A 24,383-nucleotide genomic window follows, 5' to 3' on the forward strand; every position below is an offset into this window, starting at 1 on the left:
CAGGCCTGTGGCGCTGGACAAAGCACACTCATCATGGCAGGAGGAGCCAGGATCACCCCAGAACTGCCGGGAGCATGGACTGAAGGAGGGTCTGAATGCCGCGTGAGGAAGGGGAGTGTCTGAGGGGGTGACCCGCAAAAAAAAAAAAAAAAAAAATGTATAACACAAGGTTACTACTGCAAAGTCTCAACTTTACAAAGAGAATGGTTCAACTGCCACCTTCTGAGACAGGAAGCGTGTGAATGGGAGATATTAACACAGCACCAAAAGTAACCTCCTGATGGGAGAGTTCTTCACTTACACGTGAGGAATCTGGACCACTGGCTTAGACTAGCTGGCATCCAGAAACCAAGTGTCTCTCTGCTGTCCTAAGATGCCTCTGAGATTCTGCTTGTCTTTGATGACAGTGGCAGATGACAGTGGTGTGGATTAGGAACTGGGCCCTGAGAATATCGTTTCCCCAAGGATAACTAGTAGCTGGGGAGGGGGTTCACAACTGGTCGTCAGGGGGTTGTTGAGAAAGATTGGCACTGTGTTATCTATTTGAACTCTTCAGATGGTGAGATGCATCTAAGAAGATCCTCAGGTTTGGATTAACTTGGAGGTCTTTGAGAAACTATCACTGTTCTAGTAAAAGGCCACACAGAGAAAGCCCAGGCAGGCTGCGTTACCTTCCTCGGAGGATCCTTGTGTGGCCATTTAATCCCAATGCAGGACCTTTGGGTGTCTCCATTGGACAAGCACTGGGTGTCATTGGAGATCCAGAGTGAAGAATAGAGAGTGCTTAACCTAGATTCAGGGAACTGCATTCTGGAGTCTTTGGCAAAAGTTAAAAGGCTGCCACGAGTCCCAGGAGAAAGAAGAGGAGGGAAGGGTTTGGGGGGGGACTTATAAAAGTGAGGGCGGCGTTTCCTGGAGCTCCTCTGGAAGTCAGAGTTGCACCCTGGCTGACCATCCCAACGGGTGGAGAGAACCAGAGCCCCCAGCGAGTGGCAGAGGGGGCGCTTTTCCCTCTCACCCCAAGCTTCTACTCCCAACTGTCCTTCAGCTCCTCAGTTTTCCTACCCAAGAGAGGAAGAGAGACTAATCTAACTGGAGAGCCTGGGAGGAGGCCCTGGACATCCCGCATGTCTGTGGGAAAAACTTGCCAGGGCAAGTGCTACCCTGCCATTGGGGATAGTCAAGTTCAGTTCCAAGGGAGATGGATCAGGAAGCCCAGGCATGCTCACACAGCTAATATCCATTCTGAAATCCCTACTTTTCCATAATGAATCTCATATAGTTTTGTAATTTTCTGATTTGCGAACTATTGTAAACCAATGTGATGATATGAGTTACTGCTGGCTTTGACCCCAAAAGCAGCCTATTGAGTATGACGGATAGTGTCAGAAATTATGGAAGGACATCAGGAAAAGTGAAACGCGGGATGCTGCTTGATCCACCTGCTTTCCACACCCAGCTCCTTTTCTTTTCCTAAAGCTTCAGAAACTCTGTGCTTTGATAGGTTGAGAGGCCTTCCTTGGACACAATGTAACATTATGGGCTCATTTAGCTTCGTGTGAGCTGGAAGTCCCTATGCTTTATTTACACCGTCCTATCAAATCTTTACACAAATACCATGAGGACGTTCTGTTTCTTTCCCCATTTTACAGATAAGTAAACTGGCTCAGAAATGTCAAATGACTTGTCCAGGGTCATAAGAAAAGGTGGTGGAGCTGGGATTCAGCCCTAGCTCAGTCTGACATGGAGCTCATACCTTTAACCACTCCATTCTAAGGTCTTTCCTGAAATGTGAGTTTTAACTCTGCAAAGAGGGAAGGATGAGCCCTCTAACCAACTTCCACTGGACTTTTCAACCAGCATTGAAAGGGTGCTGATGATAAAAATTAACAGCAATGGAGAAACCCCCATGTTGTCCATGGCTCGGATAAACTGGAGCTCATATACACTGTTGTAGAAATTTAAATACTACCTTTGCAGAGCTCAATCTATTGATGTATAGGAATTTGTTCAAGGAAAATAATTATACCAGAGCAAAAAGATACATGTGCGAAGCAGTTCTCTAAAACGTTTTTTGTAATGGTTTTTTTAAAAAAATATATTAAACAACCTAACTATCCATCCCCAGGAGGACTGGTTAAATGCATGAGAGTAAACCCATCTGGCTCAGTGGGCCATGGCCATTTATAATGATAATAGAGATCTGTATGTATTGACTCGGAAATATGTTAACTGAAAATGGCAAGTTACACAAGAGTATGCATAATAGAATCCCATTTTTCTAAAAAAAAAAAGAAAAATGAGTGAGTCTGCATAAGAAAAAGCTAAAAGGATGCGCCAGTCAAATCTCGGCAGTGAGGCAGTCTAGCCTAATGGTTAGAGGTGGGGACTCTGCAGCCAGGAGACCTGGCTCTCGTTCTCGCCTCCTGCTTGAGACCTAGGACAAGTTCCGAACATTCTCTGCCTCAGTTTCCTCACCTGGAAACTGGAGACTGTGATTCTTACCTTATGGTGTTGACCTGAGGATTAAATGAGATGATCAGTGTCAAGGCTCAGCACAGGGCATGGCACCTGCTGGACACTTGGTGGATGGTGGCTGTTGTGACATTTATGTGGGCACGTGTTCCACTTTTCTAGTGTGATATAAGTAACTACCCCCAGACTCAGTGGGTTCGACGATAACCATTTTGTTATGTCTCACAAATCCATTGGCTCCCAACTTTGGGCAGGACTTGGCAGATTATTTGTTTTCTATAGCATCACCTGGGGTCATTCTTGGTACTTGGCTGGTGGACACACTGATTTGGAGCATACAAAATAGCTTCACTCACACGTCTGGCATCTCGATATGTGTGGCTGGAAGGCTGGGCTCAGTTGAGACTCTTGATTGAAATGTCAGTACATGGTCTCTCCAGCATGGTGACCTCAGGGTAATTGAACTTTTTACAGGGGGACTGGCCTCCCCTAGAACCACTGGCCCAAGAGAAACTGGTGACAGCTGCCTGGCCTTTTCTCACTTATCCACAGAAGTCACACAGCTTTACTTTCACCACACTCTACTGGGTGAAGTAGTAATAAGTCCTTCCTGATTCAAAGGGAGGGGGCATAGACCTCGAGGAGAAGAGTGCCAAGGTCTCATTGTAGACAGACATGCGGGATGTGAGATATTGTTGTTGCTGTCTTTGGAAAATATAATCTACCACAGAACCTATATCCTTATGCCCTAGTATTTTGCAGGTATATAATATGTATGTCTACAATCTAATGTATATCTCTATGTACAGAGCTGGATGTACTTTATATAACTAAACACTTGGGCACACAAGTAGATGTGTACAAAGATATGTATAAATCCTGTATCAGAATTGCTTCAGTTGAGCAGACAGGCCTGTTGCCTGTGAAGTCTGAAATGTTTGTGAAGGAAAGAGCTAGAAAGAGGAAGGAGATGCTGGCTTGTTGTATATATAGCATAGATTTTGCCCTTTACAATAAGATGATGTATTTCATTTTGCTTTCCCTGTTGCTATGGTATCTGTCACTTTATTTATAACTGTGTCTGTTCAGTTACATCCCTGTACTTGAGAGGCTTTTCTGCTCTAAGAACCACAGCAAGCACCGGAGGCTCCCTGGGTCAGGAGTGGCAGGAACGGGGGTCAGGGTGTTCCTGCTCCTTCTGGTCTGCTGACCTCCCTGAGTTGCCTTTCTAGTCCCCCAACACCCCTCAGACAGCATGGTCTTACCTGCATCCCGCACACCCCACCCCCCCGCACTGCTCATGCAGTCAGTACTGAAGTCTGTGACCTTGCTGGCTGTGTGAACCTGGGCAAGTTACTCAGTGTCTCTGAGCCTCCCTCTTCCTTTCCCCCTCCCTTTTATAAAACAAGAAGGCGAAAGCAGACTTTACCAAGACCCCTTCGCAATCCACCACTCTCCACGACTCTTTCAGTTTCTGGAGAACCCAGTCCTCTCCACCTTCTGGCTTTTACATGCCTGGCTTCCTCTGCCTGTTAGACTCACCTCTGCTCCTCCTCATCTTTCAATGTCACCTCCTCCAAGGAGCTTTCCTGTTCTGCGCATCTGCAACAGATACTCTCAGTGCTCTCATGCTCATATCGCCTTAGGTCAGAACCCTCAACTATTCCCGGCACATTGGCTTCCTGGGTGTGCTTTCACTCCCAACAGCCAGCACCCGAGTCTCTTCATTGACAGGCTGCCTTCTTCTGGTCCCAGTGGTGCCCAGTGCCTCCTTTGGGCCTCTGGCGTCACCTGCCTCTCCCAGCTGAGGCTACCTCTGTCTCTTCTCAGCAGCTGTCCTTCTAGAGCATGGGCCTGAAAGCCAGTCCTCAGCTTCTCCTATCTGGGCTCACTGCTAAGTAACGGGGCTGTACCAAGTGCAGTGGTTGATTTTGTATTAGTTTGACTGGGCAACAAGATACCCAAATATTTGTTCAAATGCTATTCTGGGAGTTTCTGGGTGGGTGTTTTTCGATGAGATTAGCATCTGAATCGGTGAACTGAGTAAAGCAGATTGCCCTCCCTCATGTGGGTGGGCCACATCCAATCAGTTGAAGGCCTGAATAGAACAAAAAGACTGAGCCTCCTCCAGCAAGGAAGAGGAAACTCCTCCTGCCTGACTGCTTGACCTGGGACATTAGTCTTCCCTGGCCTTCAGACTTGAACTGAACGTCTGGAGGCCAGAAAAGACCTTGGCTCTTCTTGGAGCCCGAGCTTACTGGCCTTCAGATTGAAATTACATCATCAGCTTTTCTGGGTCTTCAGTTTGCTGAATGCAGATCTTGGGGCTTCTCAGCTTTTATAATCCCATAAGCCAGTTTCTTAGAATAAATGTGTGTGTGTGTGTGTGTGTGTGTGTGTGTGTGTGTGTGTGTGTGTATGTATATCTATATTTATATCCATCCCGTTGGTTTGGATTCTCTGGAGAACCATGACTATGACACCAGGATAAAATAATAATAATAATAGTAATAATGATAGCCTACTCTGTGTCAGGTGTTTTGCATCTATTATCTCGAATCTGTAATTATTGCCATTTTACAGATGAGGAAACTAGAACTTAGAAAAGTTAGGCCTCACGCCAAGGGCACAGCGTTAGGAAGAGGCTGAGCCTGCACTGGAACCCAGAACTTGTGCCGAGTGGCTTCATGGGGCACACCATCAAGTCAGAAGTAAGTTGCACAAAGCATTTGCCAGTAGGTGAAAGTCCAGTTCATCTCAGGTCCACCCTAGATTGACTTACGCTTTAGTATTCCTATTTCCTCACATGCACAGGCTCAGGAAGGGTGGGTGAAGCCCTTTTTTGCTTGGAGAAGCCAGGGAACGTTACGGGCGGGCAATTCCATCAGCACAGATACACTTCCAAGTGCTAATTACCAACATCGGGGAAACGAGGTCTAAAAACAAATGCAAACCAACTAGCCCACGTTACCAACTGCAGCCTCGTCTAAGCACTGCTCCCTAACAGCCAGCTGCTCTGAAGAGCAGACAGCAAAGCAGTCAAGTCTACTAACAGCTCGGGTCCTGCTGGGCTTCTCGTGCCCTACAGCCCCTCAGCCAGGCTCCAACACAAAGGCATGGGATGCTGTGTACCAGTGTGGGAAAAGAGCCCCCACACCTGCCCTCAAGAAAAGTGGTCCCCTAGTGACGGGGCCCCAGCTGTGGGACAAGAGGGCATTAGATGGACACTTGGAAAGAGATGGGGTCCCAGCTGGCTGGGATTTGAGTGCCAACCACCACCCACTAGCTGTGCCGTCTGTGTGCCTCTCATCTCCTTCCTTTCATCCATAAAATGGGCACAGGAAGAGCTGGTTTTGCATCTTTCTGAGGATTCTGTGAATCTTGGTTTTGGCACCCAGCACAGCACTTGGCACGTGGTAGAGTTTGGGGCTCCTGGTCCTTCCTTATGAATGAGCCCCAATTTTGCCTGAAGGCCTAGAACAAGACATTTAACAGGAAGAGGGTACGGAGTTGTCGTCCAGCAGGGTCAGCACCCCAGAGCAAGGCCACGGGGTTCGACCTTCTGGAGCACTCATCCTTCCCCTCACTGGTCTCTTCTCACCTCACACCCTCCCCTCCTCATTGGGAAGTGACACCCTGTGGACCAGAGGGCCCAGGGCCCAGGACCCTGCCCTTGGATGCCGCAGGGGACAGGAAGTTGGGTGGGGGCCTGCTGCTCTGCCACCAACCTGGAGAGAGCGGAGGGGGCAGGAGGGGACTGGGGAAATAGTGAACAGCGGTATGAGAGGGAAGGCAGCCAAGTCTAGGGGCCAGTGGGGCTCAGCAATGGACTTGGGAGCTGACAGTGCTGGGCTCCCCAAAGCAGGGACCTCCCAGACAGGACCTTCAGGCCCTGGTGCCCCCCATCCATGGGACCGAGACTCCTTCTGCCACAGCAAAGAAGCATCGTTTCACGTGGTTACACCCCATAAAGGTGTGAAGGAGGGAAGAAGGAACAGGGTCACTGGCTGGGAATTCTTCAGGGGCCGTCGGGATAAAGGTGTACCCAGTGCCCCCCAGTCCTCTACACATTCTCTCCTTTGCCAGTTTCCCTGCACTCCCTGTTCTGTTTGTGACCTGATGATGGTAAAGCCTCTTCATTTATTGATGAACCCTTGGGAAGCAAAGTACTCCAGAGACTTCTCAGATCAATACACAAGGGCGAGAAATGATCGGAGGATTACAAGAACTGGTTTACTTTGAACTCCGCCTAATATGAAAGGAAAGACCAAAAGGGAAGTAGTTTACTTTAGTATCTGTGTGGCTTTTTTTTCAAATGGCAACAAGATGCACCCCTAGCCCACACGTGGCCCTTGCTCTTCCAACTGTAAACAGGTCTTTTACTGGAAAGACAGCACAAGTTTGAAGTTCAAAGGACCGAGTTTACGTCCCACCTCTGCTAAAGGAATAGCTCTGCGATCCTGGGAAAGTTACTTAACCTCGCTGACAATCACAGGTTTCTCCTATAAAACTTTAATGGTGATAATAACTAAGTCCCTTTGATGGTGGGGTTATTAAATTAACTAATGTAAGTGAAAATCATTTTGGAATTTTAGAGCTATTTTGGTATTAGTTTCTTTTGTGATTTTTAATATGTTTTTTTAAACTATATATGACTCCTGTCCCCACCATGTCATCCTCTGAGAATCACTGGTTACTCGTTTCTCCATCTTCCCGACATGAGGTTGACTGCGGTTCTCAGGGCCGGTTTTCCTCAACGTACTTACACGTTCAAGACCAGTTTGTTAAGCATCTTCGTGGGCGAGGTGTTGGCATCCTCTGAGCAGTGTCTCTGCTCTCGTGGAGCTTACTGCTCAACCACGATGGTTAAACAATGAGCCCGTGGCAAGGAACTGGCTCCACCACGGCTGTGACCTAATGGAGCCGACATTGCTTGAGGGCTTGTGTGGAGTCAGGCGTCGTGCAAAGGGCTCTGGGTGCAGCATCTCATCGCAACCTCACGGGAGCCATGCAGAACAAGTGCTACTGCTGTTTTTTGTTTCACTTGCGTGCACACTGAGCTCGGGAGGGGTCAGGCCATCGGTGCAAGGCAATGGCTAATAGGTGGCGGACCTGGGATTGAACCTGCGTGGTCTGTCTTCAGCCTATGTTCCTAACCTCTAGATTGTATTGGGTCCCCTGGTAGATGGAGAAGCCCAATGAGCTATGAGAGCCAAAGCAAAAGCAGTGCAGTCGTACGTGCAGTGTCCCAAGGCTCAAGGACAGAGCTCACCGGAGGAAGTTCACTAAGGCAGAGCATCACGTCAAGGGGAACAAAAGATGGGAAGCTCGTATCTGCTCCTCCTCCTGGGTTTGGGGGGCCTTGGGCCCTGAGTAGAGACAGAACTTCCCTGGAGCAGGCAGGGCCAGTCTGGCCTGGAGCCATCCTAACTAACTGCCTGGAAGTGCTCCTTCCTTCCTACCTCCTGCCTCCTGGTCCCAAGACCTCTCTTAGCTTAGCAGTTTTCCTCTCTTTAGTTTTTTGTTTCCATTTTTTATTAACCAGACCTGACAGGCACAAGGATGGGGCTACCTCTCGTTTCCTCAGTTGTCTGACGAGCCCATAATGAGAATCACTTATCAGAGAGATATGCTGCAGTGAGCCTGGAGCCGCAGGGCCATCTGTGTTTTTTTAACGTCCAAATGCGGTCGAAGTCAACGGCGGGAGCTCTCCTGATGATGTGCAGACAGAGGCAGGATGGCACCTGAGGGTGATCCCGGGCAAGGATACAGCCAGGTGTTTGGGACAGAAGGCTGCACGGTCTGGGACCTCTCCTGGTGACTCAGTTGGTGAGGCTTGAAGGTCAACTCTGGCTGGGGAACTGAGAAGACACTGCCACTTCTTGAGGCTTCTCAAAAGAGAAAGGTGGGCAGGGATACATCTGTTCCTTTCTTTAATCACTTTGTTAATTGGCCCTTGAAGGGAATACGTCGTATTGGATGGAAAAACCAGTGAATTGTACATAGTTGACACTTGGTAAATATTCGCAGGATTGGGCTGCATAGAGGTTTCTTTTAAGTCCAGACTGACTCTTTAGAAGTTTTGGGCAAGATGCCCGAGCTCAGAGAGTTCCTCAAGCAGTGGGGAGGAGACACGTGTCAGAAGTAGAACAGATCCAACTTTGGAGAATATAGTTTTGTTAGGTTTGATCTTGGACAATGGGGTATTAAATTAAATTAGAAGATTTAATTAAATTAGAAGATAAATTAGAAGATTCCTTAGATCCCTGGGCAAAATCGTCAAGCTGATGACGTTTGTCCTTTGAAACTCGCCCTCTCCCACTTGAGCTTCAGGGGTTTCCTGGGAAGTCAGTTAACGCTGGTCAAAAATGCCTCCCTTCCTTAGGAATGACGTTTGGCTACAGGCAATAAAAACCCAGCCAGGGAGACTTTGATGAATGGGGATCTGGAAAAGGGTGCATCCCACCAATCAGAGAAATAAAATGAAAACGACAAGGAGATACCTTTCCCACTCAGCACGCTAGTAAAAAACTCATAGTTGTAGACTGTGGAGGTGCAAGAATTTTCATAATCACTGGCGGTGATGTAAATTAAGGAACCCATTAGGAAAGCAGTCAGGTACTATCTGCTAACGTCAAAGAGAGGCAGGCTCCTCTACGCTGCAAGTCTGCTGTCAGAGTGCCCTGGGGAGATGCCGGCAGGTGTGCTGGTCATGCCCAGGGTGGTCAAGCCAGCATTGTTTGAGACAGTGAGTGAAAAAAGAACCTACCTACACATCAATATAGAAATTGTGTCTAATTGTGAAATTAGATGCCCAGCAATTATAATCAATGAACAAAGCATATTTATCAACATAATGTTGAATGAGAAAAGCAAATTACAAAAAGATTCATATGACCATGAAAACATATATGTAAGTGCTTTAATATACACAAAACAAACATATGTTTGGCTTGTGGAGCTATGTATGGATAGTCCAAAGATCAAAACATGGTTTGATCAGATGTGCACAATTTTTAGATCGTGATTTCGTCAGGAGAGAAGGAGAATGGAGTGAAGGGACTTCCATTTTATGTTTCATTTCTTTTACTGTTGAATAATTTATGATGCAAATATCTGGACGGAGAGTTTTTGTTTATTATTCTCTGGACTTTTTAGTACATTTCCTAATTGAAGCAATTAAAGAAGGCACACAGATGATTGCAGGTCTGGCTGACAGAGCCCGAGGAAGGGGAGAGCCTGGGGGAAACAGGACCCCCATCTGGCACAGGCTGGATATCTCCAGCCTCTGCCAAGGAGCCAGGTCTGGCCTCTTCTCCTGGTTCATGAAGTCTTTTTTGGGGGGCGGGGGGTCTCATCTCAGATTTCAGATGTGATGAGCGTCTCCACATCAAATCCCAAATATTTCTGTCCATCTTGTACTTTCTGGAGCCGAGACCAGCCTCTCTGGCTTTCAAACATCTTATTTTGCTTAACTTTTAGGTACCAAGTAGTCTGGCTCCTTAGCCAGGACCTTGAAAGGCTGTATGCAATACAATATGAGGAAAACAGAGGTGTTCTGCAGCAATTATGTGGAGGGAAAAAGAGAAAAAAAGGGAAGTTTTTATGCAAGTGTCTGGCCTCTTAACCTACTCTACCTTTAAATAAAGTCAGATCTTTGACATTCCCTGGGGAAGGGGGAGGAGAGTCACGAATACCTCTTGCCTATCTGCAGAGTTGAGTCCATTCTGTTTGAATACTGAATTTCCTTAAGCACAATATTTCAGGACAGCTGATCTTACTCATAGATAACTGATTTGTATTAATATTACTAATAGCAACTATTTTTTAAAATAAATTTATTTATTTCATTATTTTACTTATTTATTTTTGGCTGCGTTGGGTCTTCGTTGCTGCACTTGGGCTTTTCTGTAGTTGTGGTGAGCAGGGGCTACTCTTCGTTGGGGTGCATGGGCTTCTCATTGTGGTGGCTTCTCGTTGCAGAGGCACACGGGCTTCAGTAGTTGTGGCATGTGGGCTCAGTAGTTGTGGCTCATGGGCCCTAGAGCGCAGGCTCAGTGGTTATGGCACACGGGCTTAGTTGCTCCACGGCACGTGGGATCTTCCCGGACCAGGGCTTGAACCTGTGTCCCCTGCATTGGCAGACAGACTCTTAACCATTGCGCCACCAGGGAAGCCCACTAATAGCAACTATTGATATAGTGCTTCCAGCTGGCCAGGCACTGCACTCGACATTATATGCATTATCCCTTTTAATTTCCACAATTGCCCTAGGAGGTATGTATGCTTATTCTTATTTTGTGAATGTAAAGGGGTGAAGAAATGTGCCCAAGGGCACATGGCTGCTAAGCGGCAGCGCTGGGACACAGCAGCATGGCTTTGCATGTTGGTGGTGGATAGCAAGACATATGTAACATTCCTTATTGCATGGTGCCTTCTTAGACCATCCGTGGACTGAAGTAAACTCTGTCTCTGGTCCTTACCACTCCTGTCTGCTCCACACTGCCTACGCAAATGTCTGACCCACATCTCGAATTTAACATGAATTCCAAGAGGACTCTGTTTTCTTTCACAATCTGTTTCCCTCTAGTCTTTCCTGTTTCCGTAAATGGCATCAGCATCCACTCAACAGCTCAGACCAAACACTTAGAAGATGCCCTCATGTTCTCCCTGGCCCTCAAACTCCGTTCAACCCACCACCAAATCTTGATGTCTCTACCTCCAAAAAATAACCTCAGATCTAACCCCTCCACTGCCAGATCCTATTTCAAGCCACCCCTTTCTCCGATGACAGCGATCTCCCTGTTTCCATCCCTCCCCTGCCGCCCCTGCTCCAGAACATTCAGTGATTTAAGTGAAACCGTTCATTGTACCGCTGGTTTCAGCTGGTTCTGTCCACACACACTGACTCCCTGGTCTTTCTTTGACCTTACCTCCTATCCCTGTCCCACTTGCTTCATCTGACTTCAGAGCGCTCACTCTTGTTTCTGCAGTACTTAGTATCTCCTGAAGAATCCTTCATGCCCCGTGCACCCCTGCTGATTGAGAAGCAGTATCAGAGTAACACTTTCTACATTTGGAAAGTCTTCACCAGCACATAGATAAAACAGGTGGCCCTTTCTCTCTCCCTCGATGATGACCTCACTGAGCACCGCACCGTCTGCAGCCACCTGACTACAAAATTCTGCTTGTAATTCCACAGATCATTCCTTATGCCACCATGCACAGGGATGAGTAACATTTGCTGTGGATACCACGATCCATATGGGTCCCACTGAAAGCCATCAACCACTAGGAGAACATTATGTAACACTTCCTTTGTGGAGTGTGTGTTGTGATTCCTCCCACATAATTGGCAAATGATGAAAATACTGATATCCTCCCGGGCATTTAAGCTTGCTATTGGATAACTACTCAGAACGTAGCCCAGGTCTAGAACGTAGAGTACAAGGAATGTTGCTTTGAAATGAATGAATGAGCACCCACTATATCTAAGCACTATGTGATGTACGGGAAGTACATATTAATGGGACACGGAAAGAGCTGTAATCAAAGTTAGAATAAGACACAGGAGTGCCCAAGAGGAGATGTGTGAATGAGGTATAAGTAACGTCTAGTTTGTGCCAAGCAGAAGGGCAGCCATCCCCGGCAGAGGGAAGATTCTTGGAAAGATCCAGAGGCTCGCACTGCCTAAGGATCTCCACAAGCACTTTCACAGCAAGCCCCTGAAGTTGGTAGAACCATGGGAAGCATCCCCCATGTACAGATGAGGAAACTAAGTCTCAGAGAAGCCAAATAGCTTGCCACAGGCCATCCAATAAATATGTGGCAGAGCCTGGGTTGAGATCTTTGTGATGAAGTGTTTCAGGCATCTGGGACGAGCCTGTACATGCTTCTTGATTCCTTCAGGGTCCCTGTCCTGACCTCCGGAGCTTACAATGAAATGAACTGAGCCAGAGAGGATGCTACAGCAGAGAGAGACGATGGCCAGCGTGACAGAAGGGATTCATCTAAGGTATCTGCATCCTTAATTGGCATTTAATGAAGAGAAAGAGGTCTGAACAAGGAGTTTAAAATCCTGGTTTGAGCCCTGGCTCTGGCACTAGCTTGCAAAGTGTTCTTAGGTATATTATTTGCCCTCTGAGCTAGTTTTCTCATATGAAAAGTGAGTCTGCCCTCATTAGAGAGTTGACACAATAAATAAATGAGCTACTCTGTGTGATGGTAATCTGTGTGCTCCAAAGAGCTGTACACACGTTAGATTTATAACTTATTATTATTACATTTTATTATATCTTCTAATTCATGCTATATATTATATAATAATATATAAGAATATTGTCTCATGTATTATTAATAATATCATTGCTAAAAATATTTTCCCAAGTAAGACATAGTTTAATAGGGGATTGCATGGGACAGAAATATCTTGAGTTTTTCAAACTTCAGATTACAAACCATTAACAGGTCTTGTAAACAAGTTAGTGCTTTTTAAACATAAGGCAATACAGTTCCTGACCGAGTAAACGTGGTCAGTTGTGATGTAAAATTTATTACTGCTGGTAGGTCGTGATCAAAAATGTCTTAAAAACTCTACAATCAGAAGAAAAACCTAGAAATGTTAGGGACCAGCGTATCAGTTGTTCGATTAAAAAGGACCTCGGAGTTGATTGGGTCCCACCGCCCTTACTGATTGGATAGAAAACTGAAGGTCCCACAGCTGTGCTGTGGCAAAGGCAGGTCGCAAAGTCCAGCTTCCAAACGAGGCAGCCAATCCTGGGGGCTGAACTGGAAAGGGAGGGGCTTGGAAATGAGAGCTCCTGCCTTCATGAGTTTGCATATCTAACAGTGATTTATTAGCTGCCACTCTGTGCCTAGCACCGCCCCTGACTTCAAGGAGCTGCTTACATTTTAACAGGAGAGAGAAAAATATTAATAGAGGTCATATTACTGAAAAATAAATTTTTTCCGCTTGAAATAAATTCAGTGAAGGAACTAGCAAAGGAAGAGATACAAAGAAGCATGGAATGAGGGTCCATGCGAAGGTGGTCAGGGAAGCCTGTCTGAAAAGGTGATGCTGGAGTTAGAACCTAAAGGATGGAGGTCTTTGAGCTCATCTTGGACACAAGATGGCTTGCCACAATGTTAGGCACCACACGCTTGTTCAAGCCAGAAAGAAAGGGTAAGGGGAAACAGTGATGTGTTTCATAAGGAAAAAAATATTCTCAGAGGGAAGATGTTTGATTAATTTTCATAGATCAGTGGATGCTGAGGAAAGCAAGTGTTTCTCTACAGATGATCATGTTGCTTCCAAACCAAACTAGGCTTTGATTATGAAGGAAGAAAGGGACAGGGTGTATTGGGTAGGTGGTGAAATGTGATTGCTACCCATATCGTTCTCTTACACGTTTCTGTGCGTTTGTTCATGTGATTGCTTCTACTCAGCACGTGCTTTTTCATCTAACGAAAAAGAAATAAGCCTGTGGCATCAGCGTTTGCCTCCCAGTGCCAGCAATATACAACCTCCACACGTGCTAGTTCATGAAAAAAACAGGGTATATACTTATATAAACCACTGTGTCCAGCTTTCCCTTACTTGCAGCCAAATGGAATCTCAACTGACGTGAGGCTGTGTGGGGGAAGGTCAGCATCTCTGGGGGATTCATCCCTATACTGACAGTCAGTGACTGAAGTCTTAAAGGTGAAGTCAGAGTAACCTTAGTTTCAAGATCTCTATCACTGATGCCATGTCTCTGCTGCCCTGACCCCCTGCCTGGCTGAGGACCTTCAGCTGATCTCTGGTCTTAATCCCCGTGCTCTGTCTGATGTTGGATTGCTTCCACAGCTTTTGATCTCAACCCCGTAAGTCCAGAACACCCCCACAGACTCAGCTGAATCCCATGTCTCATTCCTAACTTTGCTTCCCCACTCTACCTTGACCAACCCACCCTTGATTTCTAGCTCTGTCCCAGGAAGGGTCCTGGAATGCCGTGACTACATCTGATCATATTTTATCTCCAACCTGCAAGATGGTGGACTTGGTTTTTCTAATAAGCAGCACATTGCTCAATTTATAATTTATTATACATTATTATCCTCAGCTTTTTGGCAGTATGATTATTTCACAAATTGCAGGCTCCCACTTTAAATTAATGCTGATTGAGACTTCTCCCAGGTACATTATCTTACATTTATCTGTATTAAATCTCATCTCATTTGCTTCCAAATTTGCATTCTTCTCTGTTCTTTTAGCCTCTCTGATACTCATTGTGGTTTGGAACTTGGTAGCATCTGAAATATAATAAACTTGTCCTTCTTTCTAAATCATAAATGAGCTTAGTATAAATGCTTCTAACATGTATAGAAGAAGAACTAGCATTTATTGTCCGTTGACTAAGAGTCTTAGCTGAGATTCCCCCAAAAGTATACACTAAGATGAGGATTTGGTGCATACGGATTATGCGGAAGGAGATCCTGGGAAGCAGAGTGATGGGACGTGAAGGGGAGACAGGGAATGGAGGAAACACAGTTAAGAGTGCGTCATCGAGTGGATTACCACTGATGGCTTCTGGGGCTCACCTGCTGAAGACCCTCTGAGACTATGTAGAGCCCACCCCATCGACTCCTGCCCATCATCCCGAGGCCGAGGTGGTTGCTCCTGGGGAACATTAACTCCCTGACATTTACAGTCATCTTGAGCCTAGCAAGCTCCTGTAGCCAGAGAAAGCTGCCAGGCAGAGATGCGGATGCTGGAGGAGGAAGGTTTTGCATGTATGAGATTTGTCCATAGAGCTTCAGGTGACCTCTTAGCTAAGGGGAAATGAGCTGGGCACCTGCTACAGTCCATCCTCTGCACCACCCAGGTCTACTCTTGCCACACATTGTGTCTACTTTGTTCCATCACTTACTAGCAAAGTTGTGCCGTGGATATTCCCCGTCTCCCTCCTCTACCACTCATTTGAGATTGTCCTCAACCTTAGCCAGTACTTCTACTAGTGTAAGTTTCTTTCCCAATAAGGTAACTCACTGAGGTATCTGAGCCCCTCATTACAATGCCCTTGTTGCTCCATGGCTGATGAATTGCCCTTTCAGTTACCAATGGGCATGGAAGCAACAATAAGCCCTCCAGAGAATCTGCTGTGTTCCATATTATTATCTCTCCGTTCTCATTATAGGTAGGAGCCTCAGGACCTCATGTCATTTACCCATGCAAATAGAGTAACTCTTTTTTTTTTCCCTTCTGGTCTACTGGCATACAGAGTCCGCATAACCAGGCAGCAACCATAACTTTAGGCTCAGTAGAACCCTTCATGTGTTGCCTGGCAGAAACATCCATCTCTTGGGAACTAAGACAGCTAGTCCAGCAGAGCCAAGAGTTGTAGGTTTGAGAGGTTAAAAAAATTGCCCAAGAGGTCTTCTGGGAGTGACGGTGACTCCAGCAATAGGACCAATGCTTTTTTTACTTGCTCCTGTAGGGGTCTATCCACACACCTCTTTCCTGGACTTCCTCATCTCCAGTCTTCCAATTATGTTCCTCTTAGGTCTCTGACCAACCTGTTAATCCATTCATCGCTGTATGTATTCTTCCCTCAGACCACTTCTGCCCCCACCCAAAGTTGAGGATTACGTGTGCTCAGACATCTGTGTGCTGAGATTTCTCCCTGCCACTGTCTTTCACCAACACTCCTGAGTGGGACTAGAGTACGGCAGCAGACCATGGTCAGCACGCTAACAAATTGTGCTGGACCATCCGAGAACCAGGACTGAGATTTTTCTAATCCATCACTGGCCATAAGGAGCTTTGTAAGAGGCCACAGGTGTGAGTGGTGGGGGAGGTTCTGATGCAACAGAGGTAGGTGACAGAGGGTCAGGGTCATCTTTTCATGTCACTTACCTGCACCTGGCAGGTCTGCTTGGGCTTGATCTAGCATGGGACATTTTCATCATGGGATGGATTATTGCTGTATACGCCCAACTTCCGACCCGGTAGACCTGACGACACCCAGCTCTTGGTGGGCAGTTCCAATCCGACCCGGTAGACCTGACAACACCCGGCTCTTGGTGGGCAGTTCCAATTACATAATCACTTGATGCCCCGTGATTAGGAGCTTCTTTCTGATCAGTGTATAATCCTCTGTGATAAAGTATGGTTTTGATCCAGAAACCTAAAGGTCTGCTCTGTGGTTCCTCTACTGAAATTGCCAAACCCTCCACACAGCATTTGTGTCTGCCTCAGTAGATCTGACACCCCGTAAGCTCTGCCTGGTTGTATAGCTCCATGTCAGAGCAGCCTTTACAATAGTCTGATCCTATTGCAGAGGTTGCTTTTGGCCTCTTGCTTTTGGCCCCAGTCAAAACTTGCAGCCTTCCTAGTCATCAATAAACTGTTGGAATTCCCAAATGTGGTATGTGCTGCCTTCCAAATCCAAAGAGGCCCATCAAGCACTGTGCCCAACTTTTATCTGCAGGGAACTCAAGGTACAGTAGCGTGCCTTACACCTTGTGACGTGCCCCACGTGGTTAGACACCTTTTTTCACCTAATTTCACCAATGTGGCAGTCACCAAAGTCTTCATGGAGTTTATCTCCCACCTTCTGGTGTGGGATAAGTATGTGTTTTGATGAACACATAGCAGTCTCTGACATATATATACATACGTATATGTGCATGCATGTATAATTGGATAGATTCGTCAAATAGTGCATCTCAAGCTTTACCAAAGGGAAATATGAGTAGAAAAGGGAAGAACAATGACTGTCCTTCTCTTCTGTCCAAACACATTTTACTTCAACTTCCCTGAAACCCAGAAATTATGCAGGAGTGCACAGATGAACTAAACAGACTTCAGCACGACTGATACAGTTAGTGGAATCACCAAACCCCCAATCACTTACATATTCTTTTTGAGCATAACAATAAAAATAATTCAAGGCAACAAAAAATATGAGATATTGAGGAGGACATAAGTGTCACCAAGGGGTCTGAGAGAACTTTCTAAGCAAGACAGAAAGCCCAGAAACTGTAAAGGAAGGAAAGAATACACATGGACCACAGAAGACTTAAGATTTTTGCATGACAAGAGAGTAAAAAACAAAGTCAGAAGACAAATGAGAGATTGGTAGAAGTATCTGCAATTCCCATGATAGATAAAGGTTAATACAGAAAGAGCTTTTACAAATTAATAAGAAAAATGCCAAGGACCCAATAGAAAAACATGGGCCTAGGATAGGAGTAGTTAATTTACAGCAGAGATTATCCAAAAGAGCAATAGACATAACAGTTCCCAGGTAGGATCCGATCCATTTCAACAGAAGGGCCCGTCTTCTGCACCTTGAGGAGCAATTGCACACAGCATGGAATGGAAAGAAAGTGTCTGAGCCTTTTGGAACGTGGAGAAGAGAAGTGCAGATGTGAGCTCCCTCTGACTTGTGCTCAGTGGAGCAAAATAGAGCTCCCAAGGGAAAGTACCTGGGAGACTTACAAGTGCCAAGAACTCTACTGGAAGGACTTAGGAAGGCACAGAAAAGCCATGAGACTTGTTCACACACTTATTCATATGCAGACTCCACCAAGGCGGGTGAAGAGAAAAGAGCCAGATCTGTATTTGAGCCCACTGCTGCCATTTACCAGCCAAATGGCTTTGGCAAGAGTTCTGGGTTGAATTGTGTCCCCCCCCAAAAGATACATTGAACTCCTAGCCACCAGTACTTCCATATGACTTTGTTTGGAAATAGGGTGGTTGCTGATACAATTAGTTAAATTAAGATGAGGTCATACTGAAATAAGGAGGGCTCTTAATCCAGTATGACTGGTGTCCTGATAAAAAGTGAAGAGACACAGAGACACACAGGAAAAAGAAGACGGTGTGACAACAGAGGCAGAGATTGGAGGGATGCCTCCACAAGCCAAAGAAAACCAAGGATTACTAGCATCCAGAAGGCGTAACACTTTTCCCTTGCAGGTTTCATCAGGGGTATGGCTCTCCTGACACCTTGATTTAGGACCCGTAGCCTCCAAAACTGTGAGCCAGTAAAGTTTTGTTGCTGTCATCCACCCAGTTCGTAGTGTTTTGTCACAGCAGCCACTGAGCACATATACAGCAAGTGTTAAAGAAAACTCATTAATGACACTTGTCAAGATGCTGAGGCTGTCCTGCATTTAGGACAGTCATGATAGCCGTAGGGACCACTGCAGTGGGGTTTTACAGTAGGGGAGAGAGATTGGGCTCATCTCTGAATACAGCAAGGAAAAGTAGGAATTTTATAGCCCAGGAGTGGGGTAGGGTGGGGATCAGCGGGTAATTCTGGCTAACTGGCCTAACAGGATTCTTGCTGAAGACAGGTCAGTGGTCAGATACACCTGGGGAACGGGTGGCGAGGAGGAAGGGAATCACATATTGCGAGTGATCAGATACGGAGAGGAGGAGATCCGGCTAAACTGACTTAGCAGGATTCTTGCTGAAATTGGACCCTTGAGGACAATGCCCAAGGATGGGTCCTAGTCAGGCGCAGAGGAGCCTGTCTATAGAGTTTGGTCAAGAAGAAGGTCTTTGTCACAAGTCACCTGAATGAGCCTTGGTTTGCCATCAGTAATAGACGTATCACACTCCCTCCATCCCAGGAGTGGTGTGAAGGCGAGTGTGTTGTTAACTAGAAATTCTTCCCACATAGCAGCCTCCCCCCAAATCAGCCCTCCATTCAAGTGTTCATGTGTTCAAAGGAAGATAAAGAGGTGATTTTATATTTTCTCCCTATGAATCTGTGTATCAAATACATTTTAGAAATAAAAAGTTCTAGAGCAGTGATTCCCAGATTGGATCGTAGAACCTGCAGCAGATTCCCCTATTTAAAAATACAGAGTTGTAGGGCTCCTCTCAATCTTTGGGTCCAGGGACTCTGCATTTCATTACAGAGGGCCCAGGAGAGCTGACACAGAGTCAAGTTTGGAAATCTCTGTGTCAGAGAAGAGGCTCTGTAGGAATCTGAATGGTGTCAGTGAGAGTGGCACAGAGCACCCAGCAGGAAGCAGCAAGTCGTGATAGGAGCAGTACCAGGTTTGGAGTCAAAAGACCTGGGCTCAAAACCTGTTCTGTTTCCCGGCTGTGCACTGTTGGCTAAGACACTCATACTAGTTCCCGATGGCTGTTGTGACAAACGACCACAGACTTGGTGGTTACAACAACACACGTGGATTCTCTTATCGATCTGGAGGTCAGAATTATGAAATCAGTCTTACTAGGTGGAGATCAGTGTCAGTGGGCTACACTCCCTCCAGAGGCTAGGGAAGCATCCGTTTCCTTGCATTTCCGGCTTCTACAGCGACATTCCTGGGCTCCTGGCTCTTCCTCCACCATCAAAGTCAGCTCACTTAACAGGGTTGCTGATATGATTACATAATTTAAACTATGCATTTGAAAGCATCCAGCACCAGCTCTGGAAAATAAGAGCTGAGCAGTAAATGCTGGTTGAATTTTAGGAATCGTCTTGTATGGCATGTAGGTCAGGGCTGGGCGAGCATGGCTCCCTGCAATGCTGTTCCTGTAGTAGCTGGTCTACCCCAACCTGCTTCAGCCAGGGAAAGATGCTCTTGGTTGGGGTCAGAAAGAGCCTTCAATTTCCAACCCACACCCAATATGACTCTTGGATGAACCAGACTCTTCTTTCCCTGAGTCTTGTGTGAAATGGATCTTGCAGTTTTAAGTAGAAATTGCTTTACTGTTATTGGTCTTTTAACCTTTAGGGAAAAGTAGTGCTATTTTTTTAAACCCTCAAAACCTTTTAATAGAATCTGCCGGCAGATACCCATGGCTTCAAATAACTCTCCAACAGCAGACCCTCTTCTATGAACAGTTTCCACCTCTCTCTGTGTGTGTCTCTGTCTGTCTCTCTCCCTGTCTCTCTCTCTGTCTCTCCCTTCCTCTCTCCCTCTTTCCCTCCCCCATCTCTCTGGAATAAATCTTTATTACCTTTATCTAGTCTTGATTCATTCAAGTAGACACACTTTTCATACAGCATTCTTTAATCAGAGTTCTGCTGTTGTCCTGTTTTAATTAGATCTCTTAGAAATGTAGTCAGCACATAAAATAACCTGGTTTTTTTTTTTTCTCTCAACTGGGATTGTAGCAAACACTATCTATCCAGGTTGATAAGTCAATTGTGAGGATCCTTCTACAGGTCTTTGTAGAAACATCAGGTTTGAAAATTCCCTTCAAAGAGAATTTCTCAAAACTCAAATCAGCTTGATGGTTTGGAGCTTTCATGTAGTGGGGAGAAAAAATTAGTGATAACAATTAATACCTCATAACTGCTAAAATAAAAACGCATACAGGTTATCAGGAAAGCATGTCTCTTTCACACATTATCTCAGGTAATCAATCCTGCAGCTCCATGAAAGGGCCATCAGCTCCAGTTTACAAGTGTCTTTTGGTTAGACCCTGCCAACAGGATTCTTCCAGTCCTCGCACCTACCAGGTTTCCACCTGTTTCCGGGCCTTCCATCTGCCCGGACTTCCTTCAACCACCATGGCCGCCTCCCCGGTCCAGCTCTGACCCCTCAGGTCTCAGCACATCCGCAGATCTCAGAGGGTCTTCGCTGGCCCCCCCAGGTCAGCTCTTCTCCTCCAGGACTTCACAGGAGCAGTTTTATGAGACCCCTCACACTTGTCTTTCTTGTCTGATGGATGGCGTCTGCCTCGCTCACTGCCTGGTATATAAGAAGTGCTTGAAAACTATTTTTTGAATGAATGAAGCTCAGAGAAGTAAAGAGTTGGAGTCAAGTTACAACAGTAAAAAGCCTGGAACGCAGCCTGGCTACCTGCAGATCCAGGGCTCAAATGTCACTTCTCTCTTCTAGCCGATTCCCAAGGTGAACAGGACTTTCCTGTCTCATGGCAGCAGCCTCCCCAGGTACTGTGTGTGCCTGTGTCTCAACTCCTCTGCTATGTGGGAGCTCCTCGGGGCAGGGGCTGTGTCTTATTTGTCCTCATATCCCAGGACAGGGGTTCAGTAAATGTGTGTGGAAGGGCGGAGAGAAAGAAGTGAAAAAGGGAGAGAAGGGAAGGGAGGGAGGAGTTAATGAGGAACATTAGTTCCCTAGGTACCATTTCTCCAAATTAATGAAATTTTCTCACTAGGTTTTTCAAATTCTTTCTCACTTTAATTCCACTAACAGCAACGTTGCTGTCAGCGCAGTAGAGTGAAAGGGGGAAGGCTGTGGAGCTAACAGACAGAGGTTCGCATCCTCCCCGATGACTTCTAGCCGTATGACCTTAGGCAAAGGCTTGACCTCTCTGAGCCTCTGTTTTCACGCTAGTAAAATGGAGTAGCCATACCACAGTTATGGTAATTCAATAAAATATTTTTATAAAACACTCAGCTTGGTGCCTAGAACACTGTATGTACTCAATAAATGGCCATAATTAGTACTTCAGTACTTTTTGGAGCTCCCCCCCAGTATGATTGGCACCATGAGGGGGCGAACATGAACACAGCTCAGACCCAGGAGAACAGCCAAGTGTGGAGGGTGTAGACTACAGCAGTTGTTTGAGTTTCTTGTTGCCGCTGTGACAAAGTACCACAAACTTGGTGGCTTAAAACTGCACTCATTTACTATTTTAATTCTAGAGGCTAGCAGTCTGACGTGGGTCTTGCTAGGCTAAAATCACGGTGTGGCGTGGCTGCTCTACTTTCTGAAAGCTCTGGGTGGAATCTGCTTCCTGGCCTTTTCCAGCTTCTAGAGGCTTTTTGCCACATTCCTCGGCTCCTGACCCCCTTTCTCCATCTTCAAGTCCAGCCACGTTGCATCTCTCTGTGCCTTTTTACTGTAATCACACCTTCTCAGATTTGCCTGTTCTGTCTCTCTCTTCCCTTTTTAAGGACCTTCAAGATTACACTTGGATAATCTAAGGTAATTTCTCTACTTTAAGTCCAGCTGCTCAGCAACCTTAATTCTATTTGGAACCTTAATTCATAGATTCTGGGGATTAGGATGTGGACATCTTTGGAGGTCAAATTTTTTGTCTGTCACACTGATGAAAGTACTGACTCTGGGGTGACACAGACACGGGTCTAATCCCAATTCAGCCACTTTCCAGTCATTTTCCCTCTATTATGTTTTAGATTCCTCATTTGACAAGAGTCAACTATTAACAGCCAGTGCAGAGTTACTGTTAGAAACCAGTGAGTTAATGCACTGCATCAATTAGCTTTTGCTGTATGACACACCACACACAATCCAGTGATCTAAAACACCAACCATTCATTTAGCTCTCAATTCTGCTGGGCAGTTCTCCTACGTGAAATAATCTAAAGCGTATCCTGTAGGACTTCGCACAGTGTAAACTCTGCCGTGTGTAGCTCGTCGCTATGGAGATTACAGCAGAACAAGCTTTGGGCTAACAGCCACATCTCTGACACTTAGAAGCAGTGTGACGTTGGGCAAATGATCCCATCTCTCCAAGTCTTGGTTTCCTCATAAATTGAGTGGAAATGCGTTAGAGAGGAATGCCTATCTCACAGGAATGGGAGACTTAAATGAAGAAGTGCAAGCAAACGGCAGAAGTGTATCCAAGCTTCCATTGTTATAAGGAATGGGCTCAGGAGCCCTGGGCTGGCTCCTTTGTCTGCCACTCACAAGGTGGGACACCTTGGGGACCTCTCCAGTTAAACAAGAGGACGGGACTCGGTGATCTCTAACTGAACTCCAGACCATCCTGCTAGACGGTTGGCAGCGCTGTAAGCTGGCCAAGAGAGCATCCTGGGCCCCATCCACTATGTTGTCCTCTCCTCCCCACCTGAAGGATGCTAAAGTCCTTCTCAGGCAGGTGACCAGCTTGACAGGACTTTCCCGGTTTTAGCAGTGAAAAATCTCACTTGCTGGGAAAGCCCTAGTCCCAAAACTCCCCGGGACTGAGGGCATGGAGGACAAACAGACCCACTGGAGATGCCCTGTAGAAATTCAGAGTCAGTGAGGGAATGGTGAAGAAGGCATGAGAGCTGACACGTCTCAGCGGAGGGGAAACTGGTTGGTTCAGCACTTCACAAGGAACGTGTTGGGACTGAATTTGGGCTAGCGTCAGCCAGGTGTCATTATAGTTAGAAGCAGAGACACCACACTACGAGCTGTGAAGAGCCTGAAGCTGGAGTCAGCCAGACCCAAGTCCAGTTAAAGAATGTAATTGTGGGCTTCCCTGGTGGCACAGTGGTTGGGAGTCCGCCTACCGATGCACGGGACATGGGTTCGCGCCCCGGTCCGGGAAGATCCCACATGCTGCGGAGCGGCTGGGCCCGTGAGCCATGGCCACTGAGCCTGCGCGTCCAGAGCCTGTGCTCCGCAACGGGAGAGGCCACAACAGTGAGAGGCCTGTGTACAGCCAAAAAAACAAATGTAGTTGTGTGGTCCCCGGGGATAATGACAAGACCCCGCTGTAAATGGGGAATAATGACTCTGCCTTTCTCGGAGGTGGGTATGTGAAGATCAAACGCGTGGGGAAATGCTTTACAAACAGCAAAGGGCTACAGAAGTGGTCGTACTGACTTCTGTTTTTAGATAACTCAAAAAACACATTTAAGTGAGAGTTAGGTGAGAGATTTCAGGTTTTCTTGGTTGTTTGTTTTTATATTATCGACTTTAGTTTTAAAAACTTGAGCTAAGCTGCATAATATCAACCCGGGAAACAATAGCAGTCTGGTGACTAGAGATCCTAATCCCTGGGAGAGAAAAATCTGAATCTAAATGAGAAACAAAGTCTAGTTAATGAAAGGCCTGCAGGATATTTACTCAGGATGTCAATAAGAACCCTAGCCAGATATGCCTTGGAACAAGGATGCACAAGTTTGTGTGACACACACCAGAAATAACCCTTTTTGCTTATTATTTAGCCAATAAGCAGCCTTGAACTCAATTTTACT

General features: G+C 46.2%; 1 long non-coding RNA gene across 1 annotated transcript in view; it reads left to right on the forward strand.

The window, feature by feature from the left end:
• Positions 1-24,383, forward strand: part of LOC132507774 (uncharacterized) — an 87,037-nt gene that overhangs the window by 16,074 nt on the left and 46,580 nt on the right. Inside the window, exon 2 of the long non-coding RNA XR_009536304.1 lies at positions 12,385-12,490. This is a non-coding gene — a long non-coding RNA (uncharacterized LOC132507774). The remainder of the gene's footprint in view (positions 1-12,384; positions 12,491-24,383) is intronic.

This window comes from Lagenorhynchus albirostris, chromosome 17 (genome assembly GCF_949774975.1).
Source record: "Lagenorhynchus albirostris chromosome 17, mLagAlb1.1, whole genome shotgun sequence".
In the NCBI taxonomy this organism is placed as follows: domain Eukaryota; kingdom Metazoa; phylum Chordata; class Mammalia; order Artiodactyla; family Delphinidae; genus Lagenorhynchus; species Lagenorhynchus albirostris.